The sequence below is a fragment of the Ranitomeya variabilis genome, chromosome 3 (assembly GCF_051348905.1).
Source record: "Ranitomeya variabilis isolate aRanVar5 chromosome 3, aRanVar5.hap1, whole genome shotgun sequence".
Taxonomy (NCBI): Eukaryota; Metazoa; Chordata; class Amphibia; order Anura; family Dendrobatidae; genus Ranitomeya; species Ranitomeya variabilis.
In genome coordinates, this window is record NC_135234.1 from 188,295,373 (window position 1) to 188,307,450 (window position 12,078).

Below are 12,078 nucleotides of genomic sequence, written 5' to 3' on the forward strand. Positions count from 1 at the left end.
AGAGTTTACTATAGAAAATGCAAATATATGCATTATTAATTAAATGTTACTTATTCAAAATGACTTTAATTGTATTAATTAAAAGTCTTGTCAAGGATGAGGATACTATATATTGTGGTTGATAAGAATATGTCTACTAATACATGCATTTTGTGCCTGAAATATCTAGCTCTCTAATGAATTCACCAGAGATTCTAGCTTCGACACTGGCATCTAAATGCTAATTGAATTGCAAACTGGTTTCAATTAACTAACTAGCCAATTTAAAAATAATTAATTATATGCAAAATTAGCGAGTACACACAAAGATTTCAGGAAGACAAAAATGAAAGAAAGATAAAGAGAGAGAAAAAGAGTCGAAGCTATTTCTCTGCAATATGATTACAGTAAAGGGAGCTCAGAACAATTTATGATATTTCTCAGTTGTACCAGAATATTTAACCTGGTAATTAAAGACATTTTATTGTGCAGTCAACAACAATGAAAAAAGGAAAAAAAAAGTTGTTCTTTATCACTATGAATTAATTCTGTGGTGTTTGCAAAACAACAAACTCAGTGTAATATGCAGCGTTTGCTGAGAGTGGCATTTTCTAAAATGGAAAAAAATGCTGAAGCTGTTTCAAAGATTCAGTAATTGTGGTGAGTCTCAACTGTAGTATAAAAAAATATATGATTTAACTGAACTCTGGACGTTAGAAGCTGATTGTATCTGTAGTGGTAGATACTGAAAAGCTGCGACTGCTGGAATTCCTAAAAAAATAAAAGCCAGATACAGTACAAGGAGAAATAATTGTCAAGTTGTGAAATAAGGCTAATCCTCATGGTAGTATTAAGAATCCTTGTTGTCCGGATCTTCAAGTCCTTTTCAATGTCATCCTTCCCATCTTGCTACTGGTCCTGTGTAGAGATGACCCTATAGATCTGCAGAGGATGGAGCTTTAGTATATTGTTGGGAAATTTGCAGAGTTACATAAATTCAAGCACTTTCACATTTGATTCACAATTTGCAAATAAAAATAACACTTGTCCAGAGACAATTCCCGCAATACTGAATTATCAGCGAGTGGGCTAATGTTGTTTTCTGTGGCCACATTTGATTCCTCATAATGCCTTCCAGTAGTGGCATCTAGTGGATTATCATACTTTTTGCATTGTTGGTCAGTATCTGGGCCATCTCAGAGCAGCGGTTCCCAGCACAGGACTGGCAGTATGTACAGCAGTCAGTTTCCAGATACCACTGGGTGAGTTGAATATATGTATCATATTGAAAACTCTCTCTTGTATTGAAGTTTACATTAATTTATTTGCTCAAATCAAAGCTCTTGCAAAAATTTGGCAAACCTAGGAATTCAAATTTCAAATAATAGTTTTCAATCAACCCAAAAATAAACAGCACTGAGGATACTCCTTCACAAAAACTTTATTGATACCAATGTACACTAGGGTTGTCCTTAATGCAAGCAAAAACATATATTTTAGATTTTTGATGGAGCACACTCTGAAATTATTCATTCGGGTAAAAAAACTAATAAAACTGCAAACATTTAAAAAAAATAATTTTTACAGGTCGAGGTCCAGGTTGATTTACCAATCAAGATATACAGTCATTTTAACATATGTTTCTTTTGTTACCTGATAGTTAAATACTTGTTTAGCAGCATCACTTATTATTTGCAGTTAATGAGTGTCTTTTTCATTCTATCTCCATATGGTTCTTGATGCTCTTTGACTACGAGCAGCAAAAATTGTTTATATTATTTATTTGCTGTGTGTAACTTGTTATGTTCTTCCAGTATTGTTGTCAAATCCAAAGCCCTAGTATGCTTTATATTAAACAAGTTGTCTAAACCTACGTTCCATTATTCCTCCTTCTTCTTCAGACTATCAGAACATTTCGCACTTTGTTTTCTTTGTTTTTCTTGAGCTTTTCATATTCTTTGAAGAGTCTTTACACTTTTTCAACCCTAGCCTTTTCATTCTTGTGGAAATGCCTGCCTTTTGCCCAGATATAAAGAACATTATTATTATTATTATTTATTTATATAGCACTATTAATTCCATGTTGCTGTGCATGTGAAAATGGGTTACATAAAGGGTTATTGATATCGCTAACAGTAAACAAATTTACAATGACAAACTGGTACAGAGGGACCCTGTCCTTGCGGACTTACATTCTTCGGGATAATGGGGAAGAGACAGGAGTTCGGGGTGCTGCAGCATTGGTGGTGGTGAGGCGGCAGCTTGGGTGGTTGGTGAGGTGGCAGCTCGGGTGGTTGGTGAAGTGGCAGCAGCTCAGGTGGCTGGTGGGGTGGCAGCTTGGGTGGTTGGTGGGGTGGCAGCTTGGGTGGTTGGTGAGGTGGCAGCTCAGGTGGTTGGTGAGGCGGCAGCTCAGGTGGTTGGTGAGGCGGCAGCTCGGGTGGTTGGTGAGGTGGCAGAATGGTTATTGCAGGCTGTAGGCTTTCCTGAAGAGTTGAATTATCAGGTTCCGTTTGAAGGATCCGAGGGTGGTGGATAATCAGACATGTTGAGGCTTGGAATTCCAGAGGATGGGGGATATTCGGGAGAAATCTTGGAGGCGGTTGTGTGAGGAACAAATAAGTGTGGAGAGAGTGGGAGGTCTTGGGAGGATCAAAGATTACGTGAGGGAAGATAGTGGGAGATTAGTTCAGAGATATAGGGAGGGGACAGGTTGTGGATGGCTTTGTAGATCAGTGTTAGTAGTTTGAACTGGATTAGTTTTGGAATTGGGAGCCAGTGGAGGGATTTGCAGAGGGGAGAAGCAGGGGAGTAGCGAGGAGAGAGGTGTATTAGCTGAGCAGCAGAGTTGAGGACAGACTGGAGTGGTGCAAGGGAGTTAGCGGGGAGGCCGCAGAGAAGGGTGTTGCAGTAATTGAGGCGTGAGATGATGAGGGCATGCACAAGAATTTTAGTAGATTGTGGGCTGAGGAATGGATGTATTCTGGCAATATTTTTGAGTTGGAAGCGACTGGAGGTGGCAAGAGTTTGGACGTGCGGTTTGAAGGACAGGGCAGAGTCGAAGTTACCCCGAAGCAGCAGATGTCAGGTGTGGGAGAGAGCGTGATGCCATTTACCATAATAGATAGATCAGGTAGGGGGGATACGTGAGATGGGGGAAAGATCGGTGTTGTCTACATTGAGTTTTAGGAAGCGAGAGTTGAAGAATGAGGATATGGCTGACAGACACTCTGGGATTCTGGACAGCAGAGAGGCGACACCTGAGCCAGAGAGGTAGATCTGAGTGTCGTCCGCATATAGGTGGCACTGGAAGCCATGGAGCTTTATGAGTTGTCCTAGGCCAAGGGTATAGATGGAAAAAAGTAGGGGCCCTAGGGCAGAGCCTTGAGGGACTCCAACAGAGAGAATGCAGGGTGAGGAGGTAGTGTGGGAGTGGGAAACGCTAAATGTGTGGTCGGAAAGGTATAAGGCAATCCAGGACAAGGCAAGGCCTTTGATGCCGAGGAAAGAAAGAATCTGTAGCAGTAGGCAGTGGTCGACTGTGTCGAAAGCAGAGGACAGGTCAAGAAGATGGAGGATGGAGAACTGTCTGTTAGCTTTGGCTGTGAGTAAGTCATTAGTAATTTTGGTCAGAGCAGTTTGAGTGGAGTGGTGGGGCAGAAGCCAGATTGGAGGTTGTCAAGGAGAGAGTTAGATGAGCGGTGGGAGGAAGGTTGACCATGGACATGCTGCTCAAGGAGTTTGGAAGCAAATGGGAGCAATGATATGGGGTGATAGATGGGCATAGCAGTTGGGTCAAGGTTAGCTTTTTTGAGGATGGGTGTGATGGTGGCGTGTTTGAAGGCAGAGGGGAAAGTACCAGAAGATAGCGATAGGTTGAAGAGATGGGTTAGGGCTGGAATGAGCATGTTAGTGAGGTTGGGGAGCAGATGGGAAGGAATGGGGTCAAGTGCACAGGTGGTGAGGTGTGATTTGGAAAGGAGGCGAGTAAGTTCTCCTTCAGTGATGTTGGAGAGGGAAGTTATTGGGGAAGGACAGAGGTCTGGTATGGAGTGGTTGGGGTGATGGATGTTGTGAAATTGGATTTTGGGCTCCCCCGGTGGCCACTGGTGGAATTGAACTGGTGTGCATCATCCTCTCTGTTCACCTGTTTCCATCAGGATGTGGGAGTCGCTATTTAGCCTTGCTCCTCTGTCACTTCCATGCCGGTCAACATTGTAATCAGAAGCCTTTCTGTGCATGTTCCTGCTGCTAGACAACTCCCAGCTAAGTTGGACTTAGTCCTTGTTTGTTTTTTGCATTTTGTTCCAGTTCACAGCTGTAGTTTCGTTTCTGTGTCTGGAAAGCTCTTGTGATCTGAAATTGCCACTCTGATGTTATGAGTTAATACTAGAGTCTTAAAGTAATTTCAGGATGGTATTTTGATAGGGTTTTCAGCTGACCATGAAAGTGCCCTTTCTGTCTTCCTGCTATCTAGTAAGCGGACCTCAATTTTGCTAAACCTATTTTCATACTACGTTTGTCATTTCATCTAAAATCACCGCCAATATTTGTGGGGGCCTCTGTCTGCCTTTCGGGGAAATTTCTCTAGAGGTGAGCCAGGACTATATTTTCCTCTGCCAGGATTAGTTAGTCCTCCGGCCGGCGCTGGGCGTCTAGGGATAAAACGCAGGCTACGCTACCCGGCTACTGTTAGTTGTGCGGCAGGTTTAGTTCATGGTCAGTTTAGTTTCCATCCTTCCAAGAGCTAGTTCTTATGTTTGCTGGGCTATGTTCTCTTGCCATTGAGAACCATAACAGATGGAACAGTAAAGGTTTGCTTTGCTTGGTCGATCTTGTTTTTGAAGTAGGTTGCAAAGTCCTCAGAAGAGATGAGGGGAGTAGGAGGTGGCAGTGGCGGGCGGAGGAGAGAGTTAAATGTGCGGAATAGTTGTTTTGGGTTGTAGGATAGTGAAGATACAAGGTTAGTGAAATAGGCCTGTTTAGCAGAAGTGAGGGCTAGTTTGAAGGCAAGTGTAGCTTGTTTGAAAGCAGTGAAGTAGTCTGGCAGGCGTGTTTTTTTCCAACGCCGCTCCGCGACCCTGGATGCTTGTCAGAGTTTTTTGGTGAGGTTGTTATGCCAGGGTTACCTATTGATTTGTCACACTTTGCCATGCATGAGAGGGGCAGTGGCGCTATACGTGTCGTGGAGTGTAGATATGGAGGACAGTGGTAGAAGAGAGTCTGAGAGTCTGTGAACGTCTAGGTGTGCAAGGTTTCTGCGAGGATGTGGTAGTGGCTGGACATGGGGGGCGGGTGAGGAGGACAAGGATGAGAAGGTGAGTAGATGGTGGGCAGATAGGGGGAAGGGAGAGGTTGTGAGATTAGATAAGGAACAGAGGCGGGTGAAGATGAGGTCTAGTGTATGTCCATCTATGTGGGTGGCTGTGGAGGACCACTGAGTAAGTCCAACGGATGAGGTAAGGGACAGGAGCTTGGAGGCTGCTGGCTGGTGGGTGTCGCTTGGGATATTAAAGTCACCCATTACGATGGTGGGGATGTCAGCAGAGAGAAAGTGAAGAAGCCAGGTGGAGAATTGGTCAACGAAGGCAGTGGCTGAGCCCGGTGGTCTGTTTATGACAGCCATTTGGAGATTAGAGGGAGAGTAGATACGGACGGAGTGAACCTCGAAAAAAGGGAGGATAAGGGAGGGTGGGGGTTGGATAGGGTTGAAGTAACAGTTTTTGGAAAGAAGGAAACCCACTCCCCCGCCATGTCTGTTGCCAGAGCGAGGAGTGTGGGTAAAGTGGAGGCCACAGTAACTCAGTGCAGCAGGGGAGGCTGTGTCAGGGCTGGTCAGCCAGGTCTCAGTGAGGGCCAGGAAGGAAAGGTTGTGGGAGGTGAAGAGATCGTGAATCACATGGAGCTTGTTGCAGACAGAGCGGGCATTCCAGAGTGAGGAAGCAGGGGGGTGGGGGTCAGTTGAACAGATTTTAAGAACATCATTAGCTGTTAAACGAACTGCACCACAAACCATCTGTTTAGTCACTTTTTTTTAGTAGTAGAACAGTGATATAACCTCACTTTTGGATGTGAGGTTAGTTGAAGATAAACTACTATCAGACATTTGTCCAATAAGCCAGAATCTGGTTTCACTTCTGGTTGTTAGCTTGGACATACAGCAATGCTAGCTGCTAAGTTTGATGTTTTATTTTTGTAAGCCCTGTAAAGGGAGTATGATGTACAGGAACTGATGTAAACAAAATCAGACAGTGCTTCTCAGTAAGACACAATAATCCTCTTAGAGATGTATTGTGGGGGGCAAGTAGAAGCATCAGTCTACAGGACTTATGAAATCACTAAGCTGAAGAAGGAGAGTGTTAGTAATGTCAGGCTATATTAAGGAAAATTTGCACCGTCCTGCCACAACCATATCTTTTAGACAACATGCAAATGAAACTCAGCCATGGCAACAATCCAGAAAGTTTGATGATAGGTAGCGACCCCTAAATCTGTGTGTATCTGGTTGAATTATTTTCTGCACACAGTTTACACACAGAAACAGAATCAAATGGTGCCTTCTGAAGAAATCACACTTTTGAAAGTAAGGACCACCTTAAGGAACACACAAGAAAAACATCAAGCAACGTTTTTGCCAAGAAGGACTTTTATCAAACTATTAAAAAGGTATGCATAACAACATTATACAGACAAAGTACTATTTATAGTAAGTCATTTATAGACCATTCCCCTTAGTCACTCCTCCTGTTTGTCCAACCAGCATTACAACAGAGACAATACATAACAAGCACAGATAAAATACAAGTTAAAAACAATGATATAAAGACATCAGGTGTCACTGATGGAATAGCTATCAATCGGTGGATAATTTTATATAGAAAACCTCAACAAAAACCTAGCATATGTGTATTTACAAGGCTAATAACATATACACTTTTCTTGTTTATCCCCCAGACATTAGCATAAGTCACATCACAAAATTCCAACTCAGTAAATAGGAGTTATAGAGTGCTGTTTTCATTCATACAGAAGAGACAATTGGTCTCACAGCATCATGCAGACATTAGGACTGGAATAATCTTTTTTGAAAAGGTGCTATAATTGCTGATAGGTTACCTCTGTTGTATGTATTCCACATTGAAAGCTAGTGAAACGCCCCCATCAGAATGCCGTCACGGGAGACACAGTGGCTCTCGTCACAATCCCAAGAACCAATCAGCAGTAAAGTGTGATGTCGCAGCTGTCCTCAACACGTGATCCCTGTGGTCATGTGCCTTACTTGAACTCAGCAGTCACATGACGAAAGCATCATCCAGAACCTCCCACAGTGACATCATGAGATCCCAGTAACAGGGTCAAATCATTAGGACAGTAGGGTAAAAGGAGGACACGCCTCCTCAGACACATCACATATTTGGGGCCAATCACAAAATTATTAATATTATTATTTATTACTATGGCGCCATTTATTCCATGGGAGATTGTGTCATCTGTTGCTAGACAACTAGATTCGGCAGGATATAAGTAAAGGATCATATATTTCTAGGTACAGTAGGTTATGTTAAGCATAAACAAAGACAATCACTATCAATAATTATAAATTGAGGTCAAAGTGGAATCATCTTTTAGTAAAATTAATCACACAACAAGGGTTAGAGAATAAGGATGATTAAATATGACCTTCACCATGTAATGCTTTTCCACACATGCTTCCATATAGATTGACATAGCTACTTCTCTCTTACTACAGCTGTTTAGAGATACTTTAAAATGTATTTTCTAACAACACTCAACTCTATAAATAATAACTATGTCTTGAACCACCAAACAAAGGGGGTGGAGGAATGGGGAGGGGGGAATGGAGCCACATTGACTAAAACACACTAGAATATGGACAGGTATAAAAAAAATCATACTTACACTACAGGGCCCTCATTGTTATTCAACCTAGAATTAAAAATATGGACATAGACTGTTAGATGAAAGAAAGGACATTAAAGTCATTATTCAAACCATTTTAGCTCATAGTGTATAACCTTTGAATCCACATCATCTACTTTTTTTCCTACACGTAACCTGATTCCCTCTTCTTCTGAAACGTGGTATGTGGCCAATGACTTGAAATCTCAATTGGCTTACAGTCAATTATGTTGTTCAATTCTATTTTTTGCAGGTTGACTTGTTTTACATAAGCATTGAATCCAATAGGGTCAAGTAATAAGGTAGATAGCAAAATCAGTGTTACAAGTATATAAATCCTTAATGGGAGTGTCTAAAAGAACTTTCCCTTGACAATATTATTGCAATTGCAACAGGACAGGAAGGGAAAAGTATCCTTCTTTGGTTGTGATAAAAACCTTTGATGAGAATTTATAGACACCAAGTCTGCCCTTACCAACTCATCCTGTGGAGATTTTACACAACAAAAAGTCAAGATGGGAGCATTCCTGAATTCCACTAACCCTGGGTGGGAAACACTCACTATACATAAGCCAGTATTTCTATAGAACCTGGCCAATATTCTGACTGTGAGGATAATATGCAAACACAAATGGCAAACGTTTGTTCCTTTCCCTTCTCCCCATTTTTGATACATAGGGTTTGATACAAGTGGCTCTTTCTAAATCTCTTGCAGGATATCCCCTTGTTCATAATCTGCGGATCATCTCACTCTGTCTAATACTTCTCTTGTGAGGAACGGACATAATTCTATCAATCCTTTTGTATTAGCTATTGGGAAGGGATTTGACCATTGAGGTTGGGTGGAAGCTGTCATGCCGTAAAAGGTAGTTCCTGTCTGTACTCTTGGTATAGAGGTCAGTTGAATTCATGCAATTATAACTCATCTTCAGTCCATATGGTGAAGATGTCATCTATGTATCGCAGCCGGACTTCACAAAAAAGTTGGAAGATCTGTCTGTAATGCACAAATGACTGCTCAAGCCCTGCCATGAAGAGGTTAGCATATGTGGGAGCCACACTGGCCCCATAGCAGTACCCTGTCTCTGTTCAAAAAATTAATCCTTAAAGAGGACATAATTTCAATACAAAACAATTTTAAGTAGTATCTTGTTCCATGGTATACTTCTTAGGCTAGGGACATGCGACTGTATTTTCTATCATCTGGCACAATCAAACCCTTTATGTTGCTACCACTCTCATCAGAGTTTTATCAGAGTATGGTCATAGTGTGATACGATTCTCTCAGAGAAGAAGGAAATGGCAAAATTTTGGAGAAAAAAAAGGACCCCATCTTCTCCATTCTGCCAGTCTGTGAAGATCAGATTGTATTCAGATGTCATCCAAGTGCAGTCTAATGTTTTCCATTGACTTGCATGTCCAAGTGCAATCTGATTATTGGATCACATTAGGGCATTGCGCAATTTTTTTCCTAGTACAGACTCCGTCTAAGGAAAAAATTGTACATGTGCATAGCCCCAAAGAATAACATTGGTCTGAGTGTGATCTGATGACTTATAGGACAAAAAAATTGGTAAACCGCATGAGCATTTAGATTTACAGTAGGACCATAATTAAGATTGGATTTATGCATAGGAATACAAGGCAATAGTTGTTCTCTTTCACTGCCACTCAGTAAAATCTGCATGTTTAGTATTGTACTTTAATATTTTCAACTTAGTAAATAGGAAATATGTAAACTGCAACATGCACATTTATAAGCTATTTTGCTAGTTTTGCATAAATGGGTTTGAGGGTACATAACAAACAGTCAGAAAAAAGATGACTGTATACTGTGCATTAACTGATTGTTTGTCTTGTGTCTAAATTTTAAAACCTTATCTTTGTGACAAAGTTGCAACCTAGTTCACTTTAATAACACTATAAAATGAAAATGTTATAGAGTAGTAACTGCATCGCTAATATAGGGATAACTGTGTTCTGTGGATTCATTTACAATGTGTGTGTGACCTCTGTCTTTCAAATCAAGATACTGTTTATTTTAATGCAGTCACAGCTATGTTTGAAGTGTTTTAACTAGCATTGATCAAGATGTTAGCAAGTCACTTAAGATGTACTCGCCAGTCGCCAGTGTATTTTGTAGCCTTCATTCTGGTTTACACATGCATTTTCTGTTAACTGTAATAATTGTTTACATTAAATTATGACCCCAGAAAACATATGTGGCCTTATTTACATTGAATGTTGTACCTTCAGTGCAAAATTCAGGATTGATTAATCTGGTAAGAAAATGCAAGTACTATAAAATATTGATCTATAATATAGCAATGTAAACGGGACCAATTTAAACGCTCCAGATGCCTGAGGCAAAAATTTAAATGGTGCCCCTCCACACAGTGCAATATAAACCTACAGTGAATAAATACGATTCTGTCCTTGCCTTTGGATTTTGCTTTTATAGTATTCCTTGTATTGAAAAAAGGACCTGTGATATGATTCTCCAGGTTAATGAGATTTTGTAAATGGTAAACTTTCATTAATTTTTTTCTTTACAAAAACATTTTTTATGCCCTTTTTGAGACCTGTAACATTTTATTTTCCCTCCTATAGAGCTGTGTAAGGGCTTTTTGTTTGCATGTTAAGTTGACATTAATGATGAGTGAGCACTAAAATGCTTGGATGCTTGTTACTCAATTACAGCAGTTTCTAATGCTCGGATACCCATTCCAAGTAACGAGTATAATGGGTGTCATTTGGAAAGCCAAGCTTTTTTTCTGGCAGACTCTACAAGTTGGTCTGCGAGTCAGTGAGTCAGTGAAAATGTTGAAATGAATGGAAAAAATTTTGATTGGAAGGAAAACAGCATGGGGAAGAACCTTGGAAGCATCTCTGACTCCCACTTCGCTGCTGAGAACAATGGGGTCACACTTTTATTCCACTTTAAGAGCTGACAATAAAAAAATTCAAGATCAGCCAGAAATTGGAGTTTACAGGAAAAAAAATGTTGAGAAGCATTTTTCCCTGTATAATGCCATGTATATGAAGCAAAATGTAAAAAGGACTGTTTAAAAAAAGTGACAAAAATTAGGGACTTGGAGTAACTCAGTGGCGTGTATTAGACATAAAAGAGGGCCTAATACATATTATGTTCAAATTGTAATGTAGTAGTACTCATAGACTCAATAAGGCTATGTAACAGGTGCAAATCCTGAGAAAAACTACAAGAATGGTCATCTATACACCCTTTAATGCACAAACTGTAGTGCCTCATTCAAATATTGTAAGCAAAGTGTAGTTGTGCTACTAATAAAAACTCTTCACAGTGCAAAGTCTGCCAATAATTACAATCAGGGTAATCTATACATCTTTGAAGGTACCAATTGGAGTGCCTCATTAAAAATTTAAAATAGTGTAGTTCTGGTATTTCTGCACTCATAAATATTTTGCAAAGTGCAAAGCCAGGAAAAAATTATAAGTTGGGTAATACAGTCATCCATAGACCCTAGAAGACAACAACTGGGGGCCTCATTCAAATATTGAACAATAAATACACTTTATGTGCTGCTGTCTAGAGATAAGTGAATCTTTTAAGGCTTGGTTCGGTTGTATTTGCCAAATTTTTAGACCTTTGCCAAACATGTAATTCCTAGAATTCGGAATTTAGGACCTGAGAATGACGTCACGGCTTGTGATTGGTCGCGTGGCGGTCACATGAGCGGCACGCAACCAATCACAAGCCGTGACATCATGGAAGGCCCTAAACGCGCACATTTTAAGCAAAGAAGGCTGCCGGTTACCAGCGGTGATGTCCAGGGGCCTCCGGAGAGGTGAGTATATCAAAATTTTTTATTTTAATTCTTTATTTTACACAGTAATATGGATCCCAGGGCCTGAAGGAGAGTTTCCTCTCCTTCAGACCCTGGGAACCATCAGGATACCTTCCGATACTTGGTGTCCCATTGACTTGTATTGGTATCGGCGATATCCGATACTTTTCGGGTATCGGCCGATACTATCCGATACCGATACTTTCAAGTATCGGACGGTATCGCTCAATACTAGTCTCCACATTTTAAAAAATTGTTTGTAACATCAGCAGCAGTAGCCACAGCAAGCACAGAAGTCATGACAAAGGTGTAACACAAGCTCAATACATGACACTGCCTAGTCTGTGACTGGGTT

At 40.7% G+C, this 12,078-nt stretch overlaps 1 long non-coding RNA gene across 1 annotated transcript in view; it reads right to left on the reverse strand.

Moving 5' to 3' along the window:
• Positions 1-389: 389 nt before the first annotated feature.
• LOC143818056 (uncharacterized) overlaps positions 390-12,078 on the reverse strand; it is a 49,832-nt gene continuing 38,143 nt past the window's right edge. The window contains exons 2-4 of the long non-coding RNA XR_013224287.1: positions 7,897-7,923; positions 1,854-1,995; positions 390-921 (exon numbers count right to left, since the gene is read on the reverse strand). This is a non-coding gene — a long non-coding RNA (uncharacterized LOC143818056). The remainder of the gene's footprint in view (positions 922-1,853; positions 1,996-7,896; positions 7,924-12,078) is intronic.